The following is a 26,012-nucleotide window of genomic DNA, read 5'->3' on the forward strand; positions in this document are numbered from 1 at the left end:
TCTTGTTTAATTCCAAGTTATAATCAACTCTCAGGTCACACGGTTGCTAATCCTCAGAACACATTTTCAGTTGCAAGTTCTACAGGCCATTAACACATGCAAAAGATTATAAGTATGTGAGCCAAGAAGCTGACTTTGTTTTATAATGGAAATGCAAACTATTTTTTGGCATAGGTTTTATATACTCTGAATTTTCCAGAAATGCAAATACTGAGCAAATAGAAGAAAGATAGTATCCTTTTGGAAACATTAAATTATCAGTAGAAATGTTGCTATTTATCTTTTTAATAAAACACACAGTCTTAATCTGGATAATATAAGTTTTCAAACAAGTTTAAGCCTTCAAATCCTTGATTATGTCTGATTGTATAAACATGCCTATAAAATTACATGTCAAATTTTTATCATGTTATAATAAATTAATTTTTTTAATTTTTTATTTGTATTTTAATTAAATACTAAAATATTAGTATTTTAAAAATTATATGTATTTTCTATGACATTTATTTATCATTGGAAATGGGGTATTACATATTTTTATAAAAAATGTGACACTCAGCTTAATAGGGCTGAAATCTGCTAATGCAAATTTTGTTGTCCTCCTTTTGTTATATTAACTCTTCAAAAAACTGGATTTAAAATGCAATAAACTAAATAATTTTGGCCTTAAACAATACAATGAAAAGATCTAATGCCAGACACATGTCTGTAATCGCAGCAGCTCGAGGCTGAGACAAGAGGATCTCGAGTTCAAAGCCAGCCTCAGCAAAGGCAAGGCACTAAGCAACTCAGTGAGACCCTGTCTCTAAAATACAAAATAAGGCTGGGGATGTGGCTCAGTGGCCAAGTGCCCCTGGATTCAATCCCTGACCCCTTCAAAAATGCTAAACAGTCATATATTATAATGATTATGTAACCAGAGTGCCTCCAACATCCCAACTAACGAATATGAAACTGCTGGGTCCTTGTCCATTTTATTCGGGGGATCAGCAACATTTTCATTAATTGGGATCTTTTCTAAAAATAGAATCTCATCCTCTACCCAGACCTACTATGTTAAAATCTGTTTTATCAGCATCCCCAAGTTTTTGTATGCACTAAAAGGTTTGATAAGCACTGCCTGACTCCATTTCCTGCATAGTAACTGCCCCTCCACCACCAAATTCCTACTTGCCTACTCTGAGCAGCAGAAAGCATGATTCCTTCTATTCTTGTTGTACATCAGAGTCTACAAAGCTCCTGGAATTGCATATAGATATCTTCTCTTTATTGGCATAATGTTGCAGCAGAATATGAGGGAAATCCTATGACATAGGTTATGATCTCTTATCTGGGGCATGTTGGAGATCCCTATTTCTATAAGGGAATAGGGATAGAGGAAAGGCAATAAATAAGGGAAACCGGGAGAGCTGTCCCCAGAAGGCCCAAAATGTCACATGAAGTTCAGTGATTGAGTGGTATATGTGTACTCTTCCAACTGGACTCTTCCCTCTGCCAGCAGATAATAGAAAACCTTGTGTTTTGCTTATATGCGTCAAAAAAAAACATTAAAAATATAACCCACTTCAATTTTTCTAGACAATTTTCCCCTGTGCACTTGACTTTAAGGGGAAGGTAAGGGGAAAAGTCTATCAATACAGTCAGTTGAACACAATTGCCTGGTCTGTTCTTTGCTATGATGGTATAAGTAATTTTCAGGGACTATTGTCTGTTGAAGAGTTAAATATGGGAGAATGTAGAGTAAAAATGAATGCTTCCTGCAAAATTTGATGTTATTGACAGATTGGTGACTGTACCATGAACAGTGATTATCAAAAATTTTGACTATCAAAAATTCTAGTAATTTTAAGTGTAATGTCCTTTATGCCAAATTTTATATCATCTTTAAATCTCTATTTTCCTCAATAGCAACTGCATAGGAATGAGGAAAAGCCAATGGATAGGGACAGAGAGTGATTATTTCCTCATTTTCTACTTGTGAAATAAATTTGGGAAAGCTTTCTTCAATTTCTGCTTGTGTTTGCTTGTATATTTGTTATTGTTATGTTTTCGTTTTGTTTATTTTATTCTATTTTACTTTTCTACCCTAAATCTCTACTCCTTAAAACCCTTAGAGATATAGAGATCTTATTCATACTTCTAAGTAACCATTCGAGGCAAATTTCACTCAAAATTTATATGTTTTGGCAGTTCACAGCTGTTATCAAGCAAGATTCACACATGCTGCTAGCTGGATATAATGCACACATGTGGGTATGACTACACATCTGGCAGTGATATTTGTTCACCCTGGGCCAACTGACATTTTTGGTCATCTGGAATTAAGCTGTCAAATAACTAAAACACAGATGATTAAATTGCCCTAGTCCAGCTATCAAAAAAATAAAAACCATGTAGAATAATTCATTATGAAGTAGTACAAAGGGAAAAGGGCATCGATTCATATGAATCTAGGTGCCTACTGTTGAAAATTTTAAGAGACATTTTTAAAGCCTCAGAACAAACTTACGGGTATTTTCTTCAGTATTCCCCTGCATTTTGTTTGCCTCCAACATTATTTTGCCCACCTGTACTCAGATACCCTCAAGCTGATCCCTATACCTGTCAAGAACAATCCACTGAGACATCACTGCTTCTGTTCTGTGCTACTGAGCCTATTTCTGCTGTTTATGTTAAAGCTAATGTCATACATGTCATGCACACCTAAAGACATAGTAGGAAATCTTCTCACGTTCACAGTATGAGACTGGGACAACCTTCATGAAGAGCATACACACTTTGTCCGAGCAACTGGATTCGCTCATTCATCCTCTAGGTTCTTCCCTATGTTCATTAGCTGGTTTGTCCTTGGAATAACTTTTTATCCTTTTGTAGACAAGACCAATAATTCATGAGAGAACTGGGAATAGAAAACAGTCCTCTCTATTCCCAGCAGAGCATTTTTGCCATGAGATTGTACAGAGTCTTTATACACATTAGACATTTCATTTGCACGCTGAAACAGATCAGTATTTTTGATTGAGTTTGACATTTTGAAATTTAACTACAATAGCTTACCCTATAAACAGGAAGTGACTGTAAAACAGATGTTCTTATTTAGAGAAGATGTTACCAAAAGAGCAAATCACTAAATTTGTCCTTGCTGTAATTGTGTCATTTAAACCAGGAGGAAAAAGTCAGAGTCCTAAGACTGAAGAAACCCTGATAGGAAAATTATGCCATCATTCAATGTTATAAGATGTCACCTGAAGAAAGAATGTGATTTAAGGTGCAATACTGTTTCCATGTGATATGAATGCCAATTTCAAGTTCTGGTATGCAATTACTGAGCAAAAAGCTTCCAATATGTGTGGAAATAAAGATTTCGGATGGTTTTTAATGAATTAGGAGAGACTGATCCTCCAACTCTGGAAACAAATGACTATAAATTTTGTTATGAAATTTTATTCTGTGCATTCTTTAAGCATGAGCTTTGTCTATGAGAATTCGGCAAAACTTTTTATCTTCTTGAAAAAGACAAATTTAACAAAATGATAATCGATTTTTAAATAGAATTATCAGTTCATCAGGATATATGCTTTGAATGCAATCCACAGATTATTGAAAATTGCTTGTATGGTTTTTGGAAGGATAAAATGAGCATTTTCCAGCAATTTGTCTTGAGATAATACTAAAACCCAGTGACACCCTCCAGGTTCTTCTGTCCTCAGCCACACTCTCTCAGAAAAGAATGTGCCTGGGACTATATCTGGGCCTACTGAATTCATTCAAATGATCACAGCTGATGGGACCATGGGTGGACACCTTACCTATGCTGGGGCAAAGTACTTGAAACAAGAACTTTGAAGATTTGGTCAATTATCTATCAGCAGACAAAACAGAATGTCTTTGTTATTATTGATAAAGAAAATGAATAAAAAACATAAGTACTGTGAGGAGAGACTCTATGCACCCAAAATAATCTGCTGTACTTAATTTTCTGGTCTTTAAGTTATGTGTCATCTGCTAATAACTTATTTACCAAAAAAATTAAACTTTTCTCTATTGCTTAAGACAAATTGGTATATTATTCCTTGTGTGATGAATATAATATTACAAACACTTTAGTGTCAATAAAATTCAGATATGCTATCTTAAAACTATATTTCCAGAACTGACCTTAATTTTGACTTTAGATTGGCCTTATAACAATGAATTTAATCTAGAAACTTTTAGATTTCCTATTAAATTATTGGCTCCAGATATATAAATTAAAAATAAATCATTTTGGAAACTTTCATCTTCATCATCAGTGCCTGTTATTGTTGTTATTAATGTGTTGGAGAAAAGCATGGACCTACCAAGGGAGTCTCTATACAAATTAACTTATGAAATTGGACTCATACCAATGGTGGACATTATATGAGAAAGATATTTATTTTATCTCTAAATAAGATGGCTTTGGCTGGCATCAACCACTGAGTTTTTTTTTTTCATTACTTTGGAAGGAAATTGCCTAATAATCACTCTATCAATGATTCATTCAAATTTTCTGGTGCCAGACTGATTTCCCCAAAATATGTTGGTACCATAGTTTATCTTCTCTGAACCACTGACATCATGCAGCATTTCTCAGATGTGTGAATCATGGCATGATGAAACAGACTTCAACTCTCACTAGCCTATTAATTCAACAGGAAGTATTGCAATAATTTTTCATAGATTGAAACACAAATATCATAAAGAAAGATAGTATTAGGGGCTGTTTCACTTATTCAGATGTACTACATGATATTTTGTTATATGAATCATACAGAGAAACTGACATTTTCCAACAAAATTCTGCACTCAAAAATTCTTCAGTTTTCCCAAGAAATTCATGAAATTCAGAAATATCATTTCATAATGTTTTATTGGTTCTACTGCAGTATCTGTTTGAAACCTTTTGGCCTTGGCCTTATTATAACTAGGTTTATGCTTTTTGTATATTGTGTGTGTGTGTGTGTGTGTGTGTGTGTGTTACACAGGTTAAGTACAGATGTGCTCTACTGCTGAGCTGCATCCCCAATCTTTTATATTTTGAAATAGAATCTTGCTAAGTTACTGAGACTGGGCTTGAACTTTGAATCCACCTGCCTCAGCCTTCCCAGTCTCTAAGCTTATAGACATGCCCCACCATACCATAATAATTAATTTTATGTACCAACTTATAAATAAACATTGTTCTGGATATTTATGTGAGATGGATTTAAAATAGGTAGATTTTGAGCAAAGCAGATTATCCTCCATAATGTGGGTATACTTCATCCAATCAAGAGCATGAATAGAACAGAAAGGTGACCTTTATCTCCCTGACTCCCACTCCCAAATATCCAGCAAAAGTCTCTAATAGACTTCCTTCAGGCTTTGGCTAAAGCCTCAGCTTTTCCTGGCTCTTCAGCAACTGCTATTAAACTGGAACTACAACTGTTTCTTGAGACTCATGGCATCCCCTGTTGAACTCATTAAGCCTCCACAATTGCATGATCTGATTCTCTTAAATACATATATGCACACAGACATAGTATGTATACACACATGCACACAGACATAATATGTATACACACACATATACAAATGAACACGTACATAAACACACATATGTCCTATAGGTTCTACTTCTCTGAAGAACCCTAATTTATACCTCAATAACTTGTTCCTTTATTTTTCCTATATTTCAATTTGGTTCTAGAGAAAATATCAAAGTAACAGTTAAGTGTGGTGAGCCGTTTCTGCGGACTGTGGTCGCCATTACAAGATGGCGCTGGCTCCGCTGTGGTCTGTAACAAACAACTCCTTATTTGGGAGAGTTGGCGCATGGTTTTTTAACACCCTATGAGAAAGCTCCACGTGGCAGCTTCGCATTGGGGCTTGAGATGCTTTATTAAGGCTGGGAGAGGCATCCGAGAGGAAGAAGAAGAAATATCAAGGACCTGAATAAACGGCTGAAAGAAGATTCCTGTTGTTGCGTCTTCCTTGCGGGCAAGGGGGTCGCGACAGTTAAGCATCTGATAAATAGTTTAAAAGATAGAATATCATGACAAACATTGAATTTCATGCATAATTTAAACAAGATTACAAAATTGTAACAAAACAATATGGAAGTCCTACCTTACAAAGGTATCCATAGAAGCATCCCCAATGGCCAAAGGAAAATATTTTTTAATGAAAATAAATGAAAGAGCAAGGATAGTGATAGGAGACTAGAATTGATAATAACTGCATTTATGTAGGAATAATCTTTATAAGAATAAAATATGACAGATATTTAGTATGTCCTACCAATTTCTTATCTGCTTGTGTAAATTTCTATAATAATCATACCATGACCACAACGTACAGTGAGAATTATTTTGCAAAATAAATAAAAACAATACATAAAATAATATATAACTATCTTACTTGTTTTTCTGCCTCAATTTTTAAGAAATAAATTGTCTGAACATGTCAAGCTATTTTTCATCCCTTCACCTTAATTGTTCACCCCTCTACCCTCCACAGACATTCGGGGTCTGAGATTATTATGGAAAGCTAAAGGCCAATATTTCAGAACAAGTAATTTTCATCTATTAAAAAGGGGAAATGGATAAAATGTAGATGTTTGTTCTGCACCATTGTGTTTTTCCTTATGGTTGATTATCAGGGATAAATATCTGCCCAAAGCACAGGTAATAGACTTAAAAAGGTATCAAAGGACACTATACCTGTAAATCATCTCACTAAACATGCATATTTTATACATTGTCTGTCTCTAAATGCATTCAAGATATGATGCTTTCATTGCATCTCAGTTAAAAGAAACATAAATATTAGGATCCAGTAATGTAATCCAATAATTTGCTAGTATAATTATCAGTGTTTTATTGCAAGCACATTTCTTTATGCAAGTTAAGTAGGTTATATTTGTAAAATGCCATGGGTATACCCAATAAAGAAAGAAGCCATTGTCCCTCAAAGAATGTTAAGGAAATAGCTTTCTGAGCTATGAAACAAGACAAATATGTTTTATTAATATTAGAATATGATAAAATCAGATTTTTAATGACAAATTATAGATTTTTAAAATTTTAAAGACTGTTTATCTTTAGGAATGTCTGATATAGGATACTTTATTAATAAACATGAAAATAAACTTTACTATGAAAATTAATTTAAAGATAGTCAAATTTGTGAGAACAGAAATGAATAAATTCAGAGAAACCTATAATCCCTTTGAAAAATTATATTTAAAATAATTTAGTATTTAGTATAATCTAAGATTGGACATCTCTTTGTGAATTCATTATTTTCTTTTAAACAAAATCACGAAACTTTTAGAACCTGCTAAGCGAATTATAATAAGATTTTACTGCATAGTAACTAATTCTGACAATGTTGTACTAGTTGCAAATGTGATCAGTTTCTGTTGTTGTTTTTGTAAGGTTAGAGAAAAGAAACAAAATCATATCAGAAAGAAAATAACCTGCACCTTTTATTATTGATTGCATTAAGTTCCTGGTAATTCTTCATGCAGTGCTTGTATAATTCCTCTATTATTATACACACATTGGGACAGAAAAAGCTGCTGCCTGGCAACCTAGGAAAAGTCCCAAATCTGGTCCAGGTAAAATGGATCTAATAAATCCCGATTCACTTATAAATTCCAAGTCATTAAAATCTTGCATAAATGGACTTCTGTGTCTTACCTGGCTTCCCTTTTATTTACTTTGGAAAAAGGAAGAAATGATATTCCCTTCTCTGATTTCTTTGTATTTGATATATTCCTCAGGGTCCTGGCAGAATACTGGCCATGATTTATATATTCATATCCACTCTCTGTAGATGTTGTTTTCTTTTGTTTTTGTCTTTGTCTTTTCTTTCCTGGCACAGAATCGCTTCAAAATCCATTCTTACTTCCTCCCAAAGGATCTCTTCAAACTTCCCTTCTCTTTGTTTCACAAATTATATCAGAGAAGCAGGTCCCAAGATAGTTCCAGAATATAGAGGGCAGTTATAAATTCCAGTAACTTTCTGGATGCCATGCCTCTTCCTAATCCTAAAATCAACTGTTATTTTTCCAAAGTGGGAAAAAGGAATGGATTAAGATTCATAGGACACTTGCTGTCATGTTTCTAACAAATAAATAGACTATTTACTGGCATTCCTCGGGATAGGTTTAAGTCAGCCCAACAACAAAAAAAAAATTAAATGCATATTAGTACCATACTTGGTTCTAAGAAAAAAATAAATCAATGATAACAATTAAAAAAGTCACAATTTGGAAAGACTGGGGCAAAAAGATAGATAGATAGATAGATAGATAGATAGATAGATAGATAGATAATAGAGAGACAAATATACAGGTTTACAGATTGATTTAAATATACATATTTTTGTGTATATACACATTCTTTCAAACATGTTTATTCTGTCAAATACTCTACCAAAATTTTAAATTTGACAGCATGCTTGAGACTCATGAATTGGTGTTTTCCTTCTATTTTAGTTTGAGAATCTAGGAAGGAAATCATTGCCATCTATAAATGGCAAACCCCACCTTTATCTCATTCTGCACAGTGCTTTGACTTCAAAAGCTGTATTAAAAATATCATGGTGTACTACCTTTAGATAATATAGATATTAACAAAATAATCAAAACTTATGGGTTTTCCAGGGATTCAATAGACATAGGGAATTTATTTTTTCCTCACTCAATGTCTGACTTGACTTTAAATTCTTTCCCAAGTCAAACCAAATACTTCCTCTAATATTTGCAGAATGTGATTAAACTGATTTTCCAGGCCTCATGCCTATCTAATAGAAATATCCAGATTCCATTCTCCCTTTTACCAATAAAACAATTCCCTTCATTTCCTTTCAATATGCCCCACGCCAGATTCTCATTTTAAAAATAAAAGATGAAAGGATTATAGACCTATGAGAGTTCCAGTCTACTTTCAGAATTTCTGTTGATCTCAAACTCCAATTCTTCCTTTTATTATACCTTTTACAGAGTCTTGTGATAGACTCATAACCACAGTAGAGAAGAACCAAGAAGGGCAAAAAAATTGACCTGAGTATCACACAGAGTTTGTGATGTGTCAGACACTGTGTCATCAATTTGGATCAAATAAGAGAGATGAAAATAGAATCTGGCTGTTCTAAGATGTTATATATGTGTATATTTCATCCCTTCATGTTATTAACACAAAGAGCCTTCTAAATTTCATCTATGTTGAAAAAAATAATGTTTGCATCAAAATTAAGTAAAGAACACACATTAATTTAGTAGTAACATACTTTTAGGTGCTATTTGACAAAAATGGCGTTACAATATTTATGCCATTGATTTGGTCCCATAAAATTTAACAGCTATAACCAAACTGTCCAAACGTCTCAGTTTAATGATTATTTGTAAGGAGGAATATGAAATTTGTCCCGCAGTTAATTGGTAGTATTACAGACTTATTTTTTTTCTTTTGACATTTTAAATAATTACATTTTCTTGAGAGTTTTACAATTTCTGACAAAGAGAGATTTCATCTTTCTCCCACATGCAGATGTACTGTATGCTTTATCAATTCTCTCTCTCTCCTTTTCTGTTTTCTTTCACTCTCACTTTCTCTTACACACACACACACACACACACACACACACACACACTCTATGGCATTGATACTTGTGATATTCCCTAGTAACCTACAATGATACCTCCCTTTACATTTGAAGTTAAACATGATTATGCAGCTTCTTTTGGTCAATGAAGAGTGAGCAAAAGTGACATAAAAGTATATAAAGAAAACTATTCATTGCTGATGTTGAATATGACAAACTTCCCTTTCTCTCAAAATTCCAAATGGTAATATCTTTCTTTTCTCATTTGAATCTCTGAAAAAGCAAGTATAATATTTTACAATAATTTGGGATACACATACAAGGCTAAAATTTAACAGGTTGCAATGTTTACTTTAGCAATTAATTACGCAATTATAGTTGCATATATACTTGATTCATTTATTTTGAAAATGAAATATTAGTTACATTTTGAGTAAGGTCCTAAAATTAATAGACTATGGAAGTAAAATTTGCTTTTCAAGAAGATACATTTTACTTTTCAGTTTGATCTCACATTATGTGCATTCATATGCCAATTTAAAAGAATCCCATGACCAATTAGATGAAACATCTCCAGGGCAGAAAGCATGTACATATAGATTTGTGGGCCACTGAGAAAACGTCTTTTATCTTTTTTTTAAACAATGAGAAGAGGGGTGCTATTAGAATGAATGAGGGATGAATCTAGAGGCCAAAGACATAGGAACTGAGAAATTAGAAGCACAAGAATTACACGGTACACCCCTCTGGCTTAAAGATGGAAGAGGCCATGTGACAAAGAATGAGGGCTGCTTATTGAAGTTGAGAGCATCTTTTGTCCAACAGTCCCCCCGAAACATGGGACTTTAGTTCTACAAGGAAATAAATTCATTCAACAACCAGAATGAGCTTGGAAGTAGACTTTTGTCTAGAGTTTTCAGACAATAACTCAGCTCCCTGAACACCTTCATTTTAGCTTTGTAATAGCCTAAATAGAAAACTCAATCTTGTCATGTTGGATTTTGATCCACTGGTAAGCTAATAAATTATTGTTTTAATTTGCTATGTTTTTAGTTATTTGTTTACACAGCAAGAGAAATCTAAGACACTGGACGCTACATCCAGGGTTTTTCCTATAGTAGGTCTGAAATAAGGCCAGAGAATTTATAGTTCTAACAATGTTTTCTGGTGATGCTCTTCCTGCTTGCCCATAGTCTGCAGACATCTGTACTAGTACACAGGAATTTGGGCCATGAGTAAAACAAAGAAGAAAGATGAGGATTTCATAGTGATTGAGTTTTGCTATGTAGAAAATTCTTTCTGAGTTGGCAATGTAGTTAATTAAGAATAAGATGGAAATTAATAGTGTAAGGTTTTTACAGGTCTTGGTATTGTGAGAGAAATGGTTGTCAAATAAGAACGTAGACAAGATTGCTGCTTTCAACATTAATATTATTATTATTGTTATCAAGGAAAGGACAGTTTATAATAACAACAACCTAGACTGCAGATTGACTATTAGTCTATTTTGCACATGGTGGAATGCAGTATGGGTAGAGTAAAAAAATATTTTTTCAGTGCTAAGATTCTATTACATTCACTAATTCATGTGAATATCTTTTTTAATTATGAAAATATTAAGCCATAACAAAAATTAAAGAATAGCATAATGAATCCCTTCTATTCATCAAAAGCATTAATAGACTTTAACAATGGCCAACTTTGCTAGTCTGTACCAAACCAATTTCCTCCTGCCCCTAAATTATTTCCAAGGTAATTCCAGCCATCATATTATTTTATCCTTAGTTATTTTACTACCTGCTACTAATTGGTTCTTTTAAAAACATAACAACAATACCATTGCACTATCAAATAAAAATTAAAACAATCACTCAGTATCCTCAAATAGTCTATGACTGATTTTTTTTAATCATGTCCAAATACATGGGTTGAAATTACAATAACTAGTCATTTTCTCTTCCTTCCTTTTAAAGGAGGTAGCATACTTTTAGGGGAAATTTGTTTCTACCTTGAGAAAATATAAAGAAATTCACTTAATACAAAATATTCAACATTGTTAAAACATAATTTGGAGAGTACTTTATCATGGAAAGTTTCTGAATTTAAACCAGCAAAAATGATAGCAAGGAGATTCTTAGAATTTATCCTCCCAGTTTTCTTGTGCCAAATTAATTTATGAGCATATATGACAGATGAGTAGTCTGCTTGATTTTGAATCAGATACTTTTCCTCCCTGTGACTGTGTTTCACCAGAGGTTCTTGGATTTTTTTTCTGAGAATTTGATGGATTTATGCATATAAATTTGAAAGCAAAAGCTACAAAGAAATAAAGTGTTCCTCATAATCAACAAAGAAATCCGACTGCATATAAAAAAGAATAGAAGGAGCATGCAAAACAAGATTGAAAGGGAGAGATGATTTTGCACCAAATAGTTGAATAAAAGCCTAAAGAAATTATAGTATGTCACCCATCAGTGACATTCAAATCATCAGTTGTTTTTGGAATAATGGGTAGAAATGATGCATTTACATTTCTTAAGGAAAGAAGTTAGGGAACTGAATGTTCCATTCTTCTGTCTTTTTTTGTGTCTTTATTTATTGTGGTGCTGCAGACTGAACCAGGGCCTCATGCATGCTAGGCAAGTTCTCTACCATTAAGTACATTAAAATCATATCTTTGATATTGAAAAAAAAAAAAAACAGGAACAACTTGTGAAGGTAAAGAATCTGTTCATAGATGAAAGCATTATCTCCCGCTACCTTCAGTGTTATCAGATTTTCTCTATTTCCTAATACATCATGGGCTTGCCTAGAATGATAGAAATCTATCAACTTTCCAATTATAGACATAATATAGACACTTGATGTTTGTGTTTTAATTTCATTTTAATGCCAAATATTAGAATAGATGTGTGAAGTACTGAGCAGTCTTTGTCACCAATTTATCTGAGTACACTATTACATAAAATGATGAGCTGTATGGGAGAGTATATGAATAGTATAAAGGAGGATCCATGAGATCTTCTGAAAAACAAAAACAAAAAACAAAAAAACAGGAAGAAAGAAAAAAAAACCTTTCTCAATTGTGGGAAGATGTCACATTTTAAAACTTACTCTTTCTGTATCACAAAAAAAACTCCATTACTTAGAAATTTTGGTATCTGGATATTAATAGTAATAGGTAAAGCTTATGTCAGCAGGAACTGCCAAGTACTCAATATACACAGGGTTTAGTTATTAAAAATGCCAGTGAAGTCGTAAGTCTCTGGAATGGTCTGAAAATGTCACAAAATCTTCTCCCATAGAGTGAGAATTTCAAATATATAACCTTAATATGTACCCTCAGCCTGCTTGTCTTGTTTTAAGGAGTGATTCTACTATCAAGAGGGGTATCTTTATAGATCCAGATTAAAAACAAACATATCTATTTACACAAATGCATTTCAATTTATAGCTATATATTTATAGTATGTGGATAGAAATGTGCACTTAATACACATCTCCTCATTCAAGCCCTTTAGTTATTTGATCCCGGCTCTCATGCAACATCTCATCACTTCATACGTTTCCTCATGTTCTCTATGTTTCAAGATGGTGAACAACTATTTTGGGAGGTGGGGCGAGTGTGGAGGATCATGCTAACTACTGTGTTGGCCCTTTGCATGTTATATTTCCTTTATGACTCTTATTCAAAATCCCAGACCAAGTTCACCTCCATAATTTCTCTTATTCTACACATTCTACATTCATCAGTCTATCAAAAAAATAAAAAAAGCTTCCCTGTTTAATATCAGATAATGTTCTTATAGGTTTATTTAACATATAATAGACATTCTTAAATCTTCAAATTAAAATAATTAAATTGTGTAGAAATTATAATTACCCAATTGTTAATTATCAAGTGGTAAAATCAATGTAAATACTGAAATTAATAGATTTTTTTGATAAAATAATAAATCAGTTACTGGGAGATAGTTGTTCAGAAAACCCATGTTTTCTTTCATCTGGAACATATTTTTAAACTGTATTTTTAGACAAAAAGTTCTAGATCTTACCATGTGATTTATTGCAAACAGAGTTATATAAGTGGAAGTCATATAGAGTCATATAAAACACTTATTCACCTAATGAAATATTTTCCACGTGTTTCTCTCCTCTCTCTTCATCTGCTAGCTGCATCTCAAATCCCAGGGTAACAGAAATTCTTGTTATTTTTGAATCCAACAACCTATTCTACAATGTGTGGAGCCAATGTCCTCTCCACTTCTGTCAAAATTTACCTGAGTAAGTTATAAACTTTTCTTGATCAGCAGGTAGCATTAACTTAATAAACACAAGGGTTTATTAGAAGTGTGATACGGAATTAAAAGTCCTGTAAAATTGTCTCCTAGTTTCTGTGTCAGTGGGCCTACAAGGATACTGGTAAAAGAGACTGGGAAAATGGAGATATATGTTATGCAGTGAGGAAACAAATGTTCACAATGTCATCTGTGATAACTCATAACAGAGACTACCTGTCCACTAAGCCACTAGTTCTAGCAGAAGAGATTAGAAAACAGAAGTTAGTACTCTACATGGGAGGTTTTACCTGTATTTAGAAGGTCTTAGAAAATGAGAAGTTCTCAAGTGCTAATTGGCATATTTGCAAGCAGAAAAGAAAGGGAGATAAAAGGTACAGACGTATTAGGCCATAACAGATTACTTCCCTGAATCTAAAAAATATAAATCAAAATTTCAAATTTTGAATATCAAGAGAGCTTTTTGAATCTGTTTGGCAATAAGATCAGACTAAGGTCTGCATTCTTGATGTGACTTCTACTAAACTAAGCAATAACATCATGGGGACAAGAAAGCAACCAAGTAAGGAAGACTGAGAACTAGGGAGCGCACCTGGCACTGACTGAAAACCAATATATTTAAAATATTATATTTTGCTGCCAAGGAAGCAAACCAAAAAAGGAAAGCCTTTGACTATTCCATCATTCTCCTCTTCCACACCTGGACCATAAAGTTTTATTGGCAGGTCAGGAGAAGAGCCAAGGTAAGGTTTCCCCTCCCTTCCCATAACTCTACCCACATGATTCCCTCTGAAGGAGGGCAGAAGCCCAGAAGCGTGGAAACTCAAAAAGTCTTTGGAGTTGGCAGGTTACAATGGGCATCCTACCCTCAGAGCAAGGCTGAGGTAGGCAGTGATGTCCTGCTATAGTTGCAACTGCAGCTGGATCTCAAAACCTGGAGTTTAGGTTGCAGTCACTGACCTTCTCATCTGGAGATAGTCTATGTGGCTGGAAACCCCTCATTTCAATTCCTTGGTCAAACTAGTGAACCAAGCTTTAGTGTCATTCCACTTCTTCTCAGTCATGACCTCCTATTAGCTTCTAGTGTTACTCAGGATTTGGGCTAGGTAGATGCCTTGAGCAGAATCCACCTCCACAATGATCAGAGCCATACAACTGGCACTGATTTTCTTTTCCTTGTTCTTCAGAAATGACTGTTCCCCCATAGAACTTTAAATCTGCATCATAAGATAGGTCATGGCTTAGCAAACAAAAGGGAAAAGTGTGACTGAGAAAGACTGGTTGCATTTTTTTTTTCTCTCTGTTTTTGGCAGACAAGTATACCTTATTTTTTATTCTCATTTTCTTATGTCCCTGTAAGTAAACTCTGGCCAATGCATTATGGATAGAACTGGTGTATACCACTTCTAGTAAAAAACAACAACAACAACAAAAAACTTCTTCCACACATAAACACAGAAAATACAGAATAAAAATTAATTTAATTTGATTTGCAAGGTAAAATAAAATAAAATTTCCTGAAATTGTCTATCCATTTTCTTTCTGGTTGGTTTACTGGCATTGACTCCCAGCATAAACTTGGAGACACTATGATGGATATGGCAGCTCCCTGTGCTTTTGGAAAGACATTGGAAAAGAAATTGGCTCCTGCACATCTCCCAACTACCTTTCAACCCTCCTGTGCACTGAGTTCAACTTTATCTGAGCAATAAAAGGTCTTTGATTATGTTAATTCACTGAGATTTGTAGATTTATCTATTAAAGCAATTTGTATTATTTTAAATGCAGGAAAAAATTAAATGTATTCATAATTTCATGTTTTGCTTTTAGAGAACAACTTAATAAAATACATCATGCTCCAAATGCTATGTAATATCCTTTTAAAAAAAGATTTTCCTTTGATGGATTTCAGTCTCCTGTATGCTTAAAATGCAAATACATTTCTCAAACTACAAAATGCTGCTATCTTTCCTGCTGCTCTGACCTGGGATCATACTTCCACCAGGCTCTTCTCCTAGCTGCCTACATCAAGGTATTTACCCTAAAGCAACCCTCCTAAAACTGTTCTGTGGGTCCCAAAGAAGAATTTGTATTTTTTTTTTACTTTGAAAATAATAACCCTTATTAGCACTTTTCAGTTCCTCAGATTTTCTGTGAATCACCAGGGAGACAACTAAACCCAATTAGTATTTATAAGTAAACTACAATTGAAATTTTGAGGTAAATTTAATATAGAATATTTTATTTGATATCCACATAAAATCCTGTGTTAGAGGCAAGGTAGCTATGATGAGCCCCATTTTACTAATAAGTAAAAGCCTGAGAGTTGTTGAGCAGTAGGTTATCCATCTGGTTTGTGGTGACTCTGGACTTTAGGTCCCTACTTCCAGGCACTTTTAAACTCACCAAAAGTCTATGAATTCTTATTTGAGTGCAAAAAAAAAAAAAAATCAATGCTGTTTTAATTTTATTTGCAAGGTCTGAGAAACATTATACTCTTTGTATTCTTTAATACCTACCATATATTTTATTCATAATAGACCACAATTTTAAAAAAGGTAATTGTCTCTAGAATTTACATTTCTTATTTATTAATCAATTCTTCGTTCATTCATTAATTTATTCATGTTTGTAAGCCACTTAATTCTATCCTTCCCAAACATTTGCAATTATCTTTTCTGTTTGAAGTTTATCTATTTTTATATACAATGCTTATTAAATGAAATATATTATCTGTTTTATCAGGCACAGAGAAAATATTAAAGGAGAGAGCGTTAAACTCCAATATGGTATGTAATTGTGTATTTGTGACCTTTGAAGAAAACAGGGGGAAAAAGGTAAAAAATATGTCTTCCTCCTTAATGCAAGTTTCTATAAATAAATATTATTGCAAGTTAATGTCAGCCAATAAGTATTATGCAAAAACATTCTCACATTAATTAGATGGCTTGTTATTTCTTCTAGTTTCATTATTTGTTGATTTTTTTCATAGATTATATCTTGTAAATTCATAAAACATTTTTTCTGTGTATCATGTTTCTGATTTATACATTTAGGACAAGGGGTTAAAATACTGAGTACTTTCAGGGACTGATTGAAGCATTCAATGAGAAAAATATGGGAAAGGGATTATTGAAAAACACAATGATCTCATGTATTGTTGATGAGTTTTCAGATATAAAAAAGGCTTTTAAAATTAAATTTTCAGAATCATTCAAAGTTCAAAGTAAGACAATAAAAGAAAGTAACACCAAAATTGGGAGATGTGATTAGGGACATCACATTGGAAGAGAAAGTGTTAGTAGGAAAATTGTCCGCCTCTACCTGCCCAAGTCTTTATTTGAACAACCTAGTATTCCAAAGGTTTGTCTATGCCCTAAGCTCTGTGGCAAATGGGACATGATATACTTTTTTAATGGATGACCCTTGGGAAGATCTCACCAAATTTGGGCTGTACTAAATTCTTCAGAGAAGCCAGAATGGGAAAACTTTTTACCAACATATGATAAATGGCTTCTGAGGAAACTTAGAGCCAGAGATGTAACTCTGTCAGAGTCACTTAAAAGAACAAACACCTAGAATCACTCTAAAAACTCTCAGTCAGAAATAAAATAGTGTTTCTAGGGTTTGGGCTAGTTGACACACTCGATTTTCTCCAATCATCCCTAATACATTCACCTGAGATAAACCTACTGTTCTCAGTTTACTTCTGCTCATTTCTTTCCTGTGATTAGGAGTCATCTGGAATGATATCATTTCTCATCACAGCCTCTGTGACTCAGGTACTGTTATCCTCCTCCTTTTTTTTTTTTTTTGAATTTTCAATATTTTTTTTATTGGTTGTTCACAACATTACAATGCTCTTGACATATTATCCTCCTTCTTAAGATGGGGAAATTGAGTTTAAAGATTTAATAGCTTTCTATAATGAAAATTATAAAAGTAGCAATGGGAGGAGGTAAATTTGAATAGATTTCTGGGTCACTTCTAAAGGCACTCTTCGTTCTTTATTGCGTGTTTTTTCTCAACGACACCAAGTATACACCTTTTTTACTGTACTGGGGAATTGAACTCAGGGCCTCACACATGTAGGCAAGCACTCCACCACCGAGCTACATCCCCAGCCCCGTACAGAACTTTCATGGAGCAGGAAACTACAGCTGAGAGAAATTCACTGACCTGTCAATATTGCCATGGTGTGTACCTGGCTTATCAGGACATGAACTCTTCAATTCCTAAATCTCATGTTCTTTTGACTGTTGTACTTATTTCACATCAATCATAAAAATTACTTTCACAGTGATGCTTAGTTTATTATTTAATTGTGTAAACATTGCAATACTGAGTTTACACAATAGTTGTATAATAAACCTGGGAAAATATTCTAACCCTCAATGAATGGGGGTTTGGGCTTGAAGCTTAAAATAAAATCAACCTCATTATCTACACAATTCTGTATCCAAAATATTGGAAAACTCATCAATTTGATTCCTTTTTAAGTCATTTTATAAGTCAAAGTGCCCAATTGTGGGGTTGCATGTAGTATAATATATCTGTCACAATTTCCTCATGATTTTTCATGACAACAAACATATATTCATTCTCTTCTCTGTTTAAAATAGTAGCAGAAAGATATTTCTAGCTTTATCCTATGGCAAAGTGCCATAGCATGGGTCCATTCCTGAGTAGCCATATGGCAATGGTACTGCCATCTGCTTATCCTGATATTCCTTTCCTGGCAAACCTTGGACCCATATGGGTTCCTGTATCTCATCTGTGTACATCATGAGGAGAGGCGAAATCAATATCTGTTCTTTTCCCTGGAAACAACTTTTTATAATTACTCAGAACATGAAGATCATTCCTTTCCTCTTTACCTTCTTATTCTAGTTTGCACACACCTGCCTTCTTCTAATAGAAGCAGGGACAATTTGATTGCAGAAATATGTGAAAGCTGTCAGGGGAGGCTGTCGAGTTTGAGGCATCATAATCACCTCAAAGGAGTGACTGCCTGTGCTTTTTGGATGTGAAACTTCATCACTCAGGAGATAAAATGATCCATCCTTTCACATGTTGACAGGATAGCAATTTGGTGTCAATGTGGAGAGTCACATATTCAGACAATAAGGCAACAGAGAATCTCCGAACAGGGCTCTTATATTTCCAATGACAACCATTTTCCATGATGCCTAAAATATTTGATATAGAATATTTAGAATAATTTCAAGTAACTATGTCAATTCCTTGTGTGACACATTCTCATGCTTTAGTGAAAATGTGGTAATAGCTCATTTGCCAATCTGTTCCTTAATATTTTCCTTTGAGCTAAATAATTATGTCCATATTTTAAAAATATTTAAATGCATGTCTGAGTGCATGGGTCTCAGCTTTTTCTCTTATTTTTTTTTGTGTTCAGTTCAATTATAAACTGTTTTATTTTAAACTCAAAAATACTTCTCCCATATAATATTTTATATATATATATATATATATAAAAATCTCACTACTATGTTAGGAATACTTAGGTGAATAAATATAACTCATTGAGGAAACTATTTACATAAAAGAAAAAACTGACCCATAGTCTTGTGAGCAGATTGATATTAGGCAAAATTAATGCTTTAGCAAGTATAATTGTGATTGATATACAGTTCACAAAGGAAATTTTTCCAGAATACAAAGTTAATCATTTTGTCTTATAGAATTCTCCAAAGCCCTCAAATAAGTCATCATTATACTTCAAAAATTGGCATAAATTTCTTGGCGAGAGTCTCATATGCTTCCCCCTACTCCTACCTTCTAATGTCAAAAAATTGAACAACTATGGAATGGGTAACTTTCTAAAGAGGAGAGATTCTAAACTGAGAGAACAAGCAACAGCATCCACATATCAGAGAAAACATTTGGCCTTTGGTTTGGGGGGGTTGGCTTATTTCGCTTAGCGTGATATTCTCCAAGGTGGGGGCACTAGGAAAGAATAGAGTTACTTTAGATTAAGTAGAGGGGAGTGAAGGGAGGGGAGGGGATATAGGGATAGGAAGGATAGTAAAATGAAACAGACATTATTACCTTATGTATATTTATGACTGCAGGACTGATGTGATTGTATAACCTATACAACCAGAAAATGAGAAATTATACCCCATTTATGTATGATATATCAAAGAACATAAATGCATTCTACTGTCATGTAGAACTAAATAAAACAAATAAAAAATTAAAAATAAATAGAACAATTATTTCATGTTTCTGGAAGTAGGAATATTTAAGCCACTATAATTATCTGCTTTTAATTATTGCTAACCTAAAAGATGACCATTAGAAGAAAGTGCATGAGTGAAGATAGAAATAGGAAGTTACAAAGTCAGAAGTCTCAATTTGCATCTTGTATTCTTCCAAGGTAGTGAAATCTGTGTCTAAGAATACAAAATATAGGAATAGAATTTCATAATGTGGTCTTAAATGATCAGCAATATTCATTTATCCTACTTTTGCTTGCCCAGAAACAACTATATAAAATCCCTAGTAAATTTGAATAGAACTGTTGCATTTGATTTATTCTGTACTCTTCTAAACCCAGGTTTTCCATGGATTATGACACAGAAGACTGTTAGTAGTATGTGTTACAAAAAGCACTAGGGTTACCTGAGATGTAAGCCTCTACGTTCATGGCTTCACTAAGAAACTCTAATATAGTTAGGATATATACATATGTATGTGTATATATATATACATACATAGGTATACACACACACACACACTGTAAATGTCAATAAAGACTGATTTGCTTAATTTCTTTTTTTTTTTTTAAAGATAGAGTGAGAGAGGGGGGAGAGAGAGAGAGAGAGAGAGAGAGAGAGAGAGAGAGAGAGAGAGAGAGAGAGGGAGAATTTTTTAATATTTATTTTTTAGTTATTGGCGGACACAACATCTTTGTTTGTATGTGGTGCTGAGGATCGAACCCGGGCCGCATGCATGCCAGGCGAGCGCGCTACCGCTTGAGCCACATCCCCAGCCCCTTAATTTCTTATAGTACAAATGAGTTCCATAATTTAAAATATTAAATTTTGGAAAGAAACACAAATATAAGTGTTTTAATCAAGAATACAAGTTAGAATACAAGCCATATAGCAAATTAGAGAGTATAAGGAATTGAGAGGCTCAGAAAAATCATTTCAGCTGCTACAACCTTAGATCCCATGAAATCTGACCGCTGTTCAGAATACAACATGAGCCCAGAGGTCCCAGCAGTATATGATTTTACTAGATAGCTGCAATACAGCACAGCCTCCTGTGACCCTCCTGTTGTTACAATGAAGGATTCAATATGAACTTGACCAAAGAAATAGAACAGCAGTATGTGTCTTTGGCTCAGCAAAGAACCAACTCCAGAGGTATTTTAAGTCTTGAGTACTGAGGCAGACCATTGAACAACTAAAATCATAAAGGGCCAAAGGTCACAGCTAAAGATCCTCCTATCACACATTGTTCCTAATCCACTGAGCCTCTGAACCCCAGTTTCTCTGTGAGAAACTAGATAGGCAGAGACTGCACTTATCACCCATTAATACTTTCTTCTAATGGAAACCTTTCCTCTTGTTGTTTCATAGTAATGCAAAGTGAGAGCAACCTAGAATCCTGCTTGAGTGAAATCCCTAATCATCTGTGAATCCTGATAGCCTTTTGTATTCTGGTTTAGCTCAGTTATCCAAGATGATTTAAAGTGCCTGCCCATTATTACTCCTTACTGAGAAAAGTGGCTGGAGAGCTTCTAAATACAGAATCACCATGCTTTTACCAGCTGAGTCACAATAGAGTGGCTCACCTGGATTGAAGACTACAAACCTCTGCATAGAAACCACGCAGCCACTTTTCTCAGAAGGGAACTGTGACCACTGGGCACCTTAGGAGGTTTATACTTACCTAGTAAATTTAGGCTGCTTTGTAAATGTGCTTTTTCCATATTGCAAATTAGTGTCAGAATCTGTTTCTTTCACCTAAAAATTGACTTCGTTTTTCTAACAGCAATCAACCAGTGGGCCATCCTTAAGAAACTGTAGACCCAAGAGGCCTGCTAGGAATTGTCTCCAAAATTAAAATTTATTTACTTTAGTTACTCTCTATTTTATTGTACTCATCCCAAGCAAAAGCAAGTGTCTGTTTCCTATCTTTTCTTTTCAGTGCTATCAGAAGGCACAAGTTGCTTTCTATTTATTTCTTCCTAAATTATACTAAGCAGATCGGGGATACTAATGATATATGCATATTCAAGAAAATAATCAAGTACATGAAACTTCTTCTCTCCTGGATTTTATTGATCAGTGCAATTCATTCAATGTTTTAAATAAATATACTTATAGTTTAGTTTAAGTCCTATGCATAGGCACAATATGGGATTTTTTAAATCCAAGTATAGCAAGTAATAGCAATCTTTCATCAGAAATTTCCTCACGTTTTTCTTTTTACATTATCAACTCTCACACAAAACACACACACACACATATTTACACACATTTAATGAAATTTAATGAACGGAAACAAATCAAACTTTTCAGGTAAACATCTGAGGATTGATCATTCATTCATAGTGCAATCAACATAGCAATAAAAGCAATCTGCCATTCTTTACTTGTCAGGTTTCTAGCAATATTGTGATCACACCACTATTCCTGTTAGAATTGCAAGAGAGATCATGGTAATGAGGTTGGATAGGAGAAAGAAAAAAAAAATAGGTAGAAAGAAGATACAAAAGAAGAACATGGAAACACAAATTTAATTTAGAAGTTCCACCACAACTTTTCTAGGTCTGTTACTCCATAAACTATAAATCTACCTTGAGCACTGTTAATTAAACCCCCAAAGATAGATGAAGCAAAGAGAGATAAAATATTGAGAAACCTAAAAGTTAGGGGACTTTCCAGTTTTATCGAATGTTATGGTTTGGATACGAGATGTTCCCCCAAAACTCCTGCTAATGCAAGGATATTAAAATGTGAAATGATTGGATTGTGAGAGCTGTATCCTAATCAGTCCATCCTAGTTTGAATGTACTGACTGGGTGGTAACTGTAGACAAGTGGAGTTTGGCCCCAGGAGGTATAGGTCACTGAGGTTGTGACCTGGAAGGGTTGTTCTTTCTATATACTCACTTCCACTCTCTCTGCTTCCTGACCCTGCCATGAGCTGAGCAGCTGTCCTCCACTGGGCCCTTCCCCATAATGGAGTGCATCACCTTGCCCAGAACAATGGAGTCTACCATGTGTGGACTAAGCCTTTTAAAACTGTGAGTCCCAAATAAACTTTCCATCCTCTAAGTATTTTGGTAATGAACAAAAAGCTGACTAAAATATCTACTGATGAGATAATGAAGACTATATCAGCCTTGAAATCCTAAGATAAATATGACCACCATAAACCATCTTCAAATCACCAGACTGATATCGTCACTACATCATACTTTGCCATACCCTCCCTTCAACAAGATTTCTTTAAATGAAGATCCAGGAACACCCAAAACACATTTCTCATGATCAGATGACCTGCATTCTCCCTTGAATGCATATGCCTTGCTTTATTCACAGAGGTATCTCTCTTTTGAGATTTTGTATTCTTCCTTGTATACCTATCTACTTTTCTACATGAACTTTGCTATTTATGACTCTGAATGGTACAAGCTGAAATTATTTTCCATCATATAAGTCAAGGACCATGCTGTTGCTGAGTTGAGTTCCCCTTCTCTTGGAAACTCCTCAGACCCTTCTCTGTAGGTACATCTTCTTCTGTCCATGTAATTTCTCACTTATAAAATGTAATTCTTTGCTTAGTGGACAACTTTTTCATTACTCAGCAGTCATATCTTTTTCTCAATGAAATAACTTCTTTATTGGCCTTTGATTCAATGGTAAATATGCCCACTTACAGCTCTGAGTATGTCAGGTTAACTGATTCTACTCAGTGAGTAACTTTACCACACCAGTGACCAAAATGATTAACTTAGGGGTGGGCTTATACTACCTAATTAGATCCAATAAATATCTCCTGGAGCCACTGGCCAGAAATTGTTTTCTTCCCTCTGCAATTCAGAAGGTGATATAACAGGGACTTAGAGTTTGCTTTTGCTAAACATGAAATAGGGACTTAGTATTTATTAGTAAAATGAGCCTCTAACTTTTCACTTGGGTCTTCAGATACCCAAAGGGTAACTAAAAGCAGGATAAAGACTAGACATCTCTGCTTTTATTTTGTATCTGTCTCCTTTTGAGTCTTTAAATTTGGGGTCAGGTTCCTGCTCAACTCTGCATGTAGACATTATGGAGTGCATATTTAAAACTGGTAGTCCTCTTTAAGGCTAAAGATGTCACAGGAGAATGTGGAGATGAAGCTCCCAGCCTCAGTTCCTGTGTTGCAATGAGAGAAATTTTGTCAGACACAAAAAGCCACGCAATAGCATTTTATTAAAAGTGAAAGTAAAACTCAGGCAAAAAAAAAATACTCTCAAGAGAGAAAGAGAATGGGTCATAGCAGAGAATAACACAGGAAACATAATGCTACTTCTGAATTTATTATTGTTTTATGTTTGCCAGGAGAACCAGGGTTTTCTTCTAGTCTTCACCAGTCTGACATTGAAGCACTATATCCTGTTAGGTGGGAGCTTGTGACCCTAGTTGGTCCTTTTCAGGACTATCATGGCAACCATCCCATTCAGGGGGCCTTCATCTACCAGTGAATTCTATATTAATGAGGGTGCTGGGGTCAATGACTAAGCAAACTTGATCTTAGTGTGCCTGCTCTACTAAAGAAATTTCCCTCATGGAAACCTATGTCTATAAATCCTAACTTTACAAGGATCCCAGAAGACCCTGTCAGGAGCTATCCCTATCCATCTTATCGTCTTGACATATTTCTTATTTAGCTCCCTTTGTTTCCACCTGTTTATTCTCAGGGTTGTTTTCCTATAAGTGACTCCATTATTCATCAGTCTTAAAGGCAATTTAAAGAAACCCCATGATCCTACTACACTATTGGTTTTTATTCCATGCTTATTGCTAACCACTACCTAGCAAAGACATCAAGAGTAATTAAGATATTTTCAAGATGTGCAGAATCATCACAATCAACAGATTGTCAACTGCCAGTATTTACAATGTCCTGTTCCAGATCACCAGAGGGACACCTAAAAGTCTCCAGGGTTTCTGCCCTGAACCTGAAGGAGGGACCAATAATTGACCTCATTAGCTCCATCGGGCCTTCTTGGTTTGGTCTTTCTCTGAGTCACTCTCCTTTACAATCCTCTTTACAATAACTCTAGAAATAACATCCTTGGTTGGTAAATATCTTCTGTTAATGGTAAATAACATAATAATAATTCTAGAAATAAAATCTCCTTTACAGTAATTCTAGAAATAACATGCTTGATTGGTAAATATCTTCTGACCAGAGTCAAAAGGATCCCCTAGGAGCAGCAGTTTTCTTGTTGCCAAAAAGGCTGAGCCTAGCCATTTTGATATACTGGTAATCCAGACCATAGCCTGGCCAAGATCTTCAGCTATGTGAATACCAGACTTTTACCTCTATTCCTTCCCTGCATAGTCCTAAAGCTGTTGTTAGTACCCCAAAGATAGGGTTAGGACCCTGGTCACTTATACTTTTCTGATATGGCCATGTAAATTCTTTCCCTGCCTCGCCATTCTTTTTTTCTGTTGGTCTTATGGGGCATCTGCTGGACTTAGTCTGTTGGGATGCCTCAAAGCCAGGCAGGCCTCTGATCTTGAACTCTGCTACCATGGATAGAATATTACCTGCAGTGACTGAAAACCTTGCCATGGACTATAGAGGATCCAAAATACAGAGAAAGCATAAAAGAGTTATGTTACTTCTTGCTCACACACTTGAATTTAATCAAATCTAAAATCAACACTACATATGGATTTATGAAGTTTGTAGGCTAATATATTTGCTTTCTAATTTAATTAACTTGAATTGAGTATTTGAGTAATATGATTCTTAATCATATTAAGATTGCCTATATTATTATTATTATTATTATTATTATTATTATTTGGTCAATTCACATGTTAAGGGAAATTTAGTTATTTCCAGGAGT

Source organism: Spermophilus citellus (assembly GCF_964194105.1).
Source record: "Spermophilus citellus genome assembly, chromosome: 16".
NCBI lineage: Eukaryota > Metazoa > Chordata > Mammalia > Rodentia > Sciuridae > Spermophilus > Spermophilus citellus.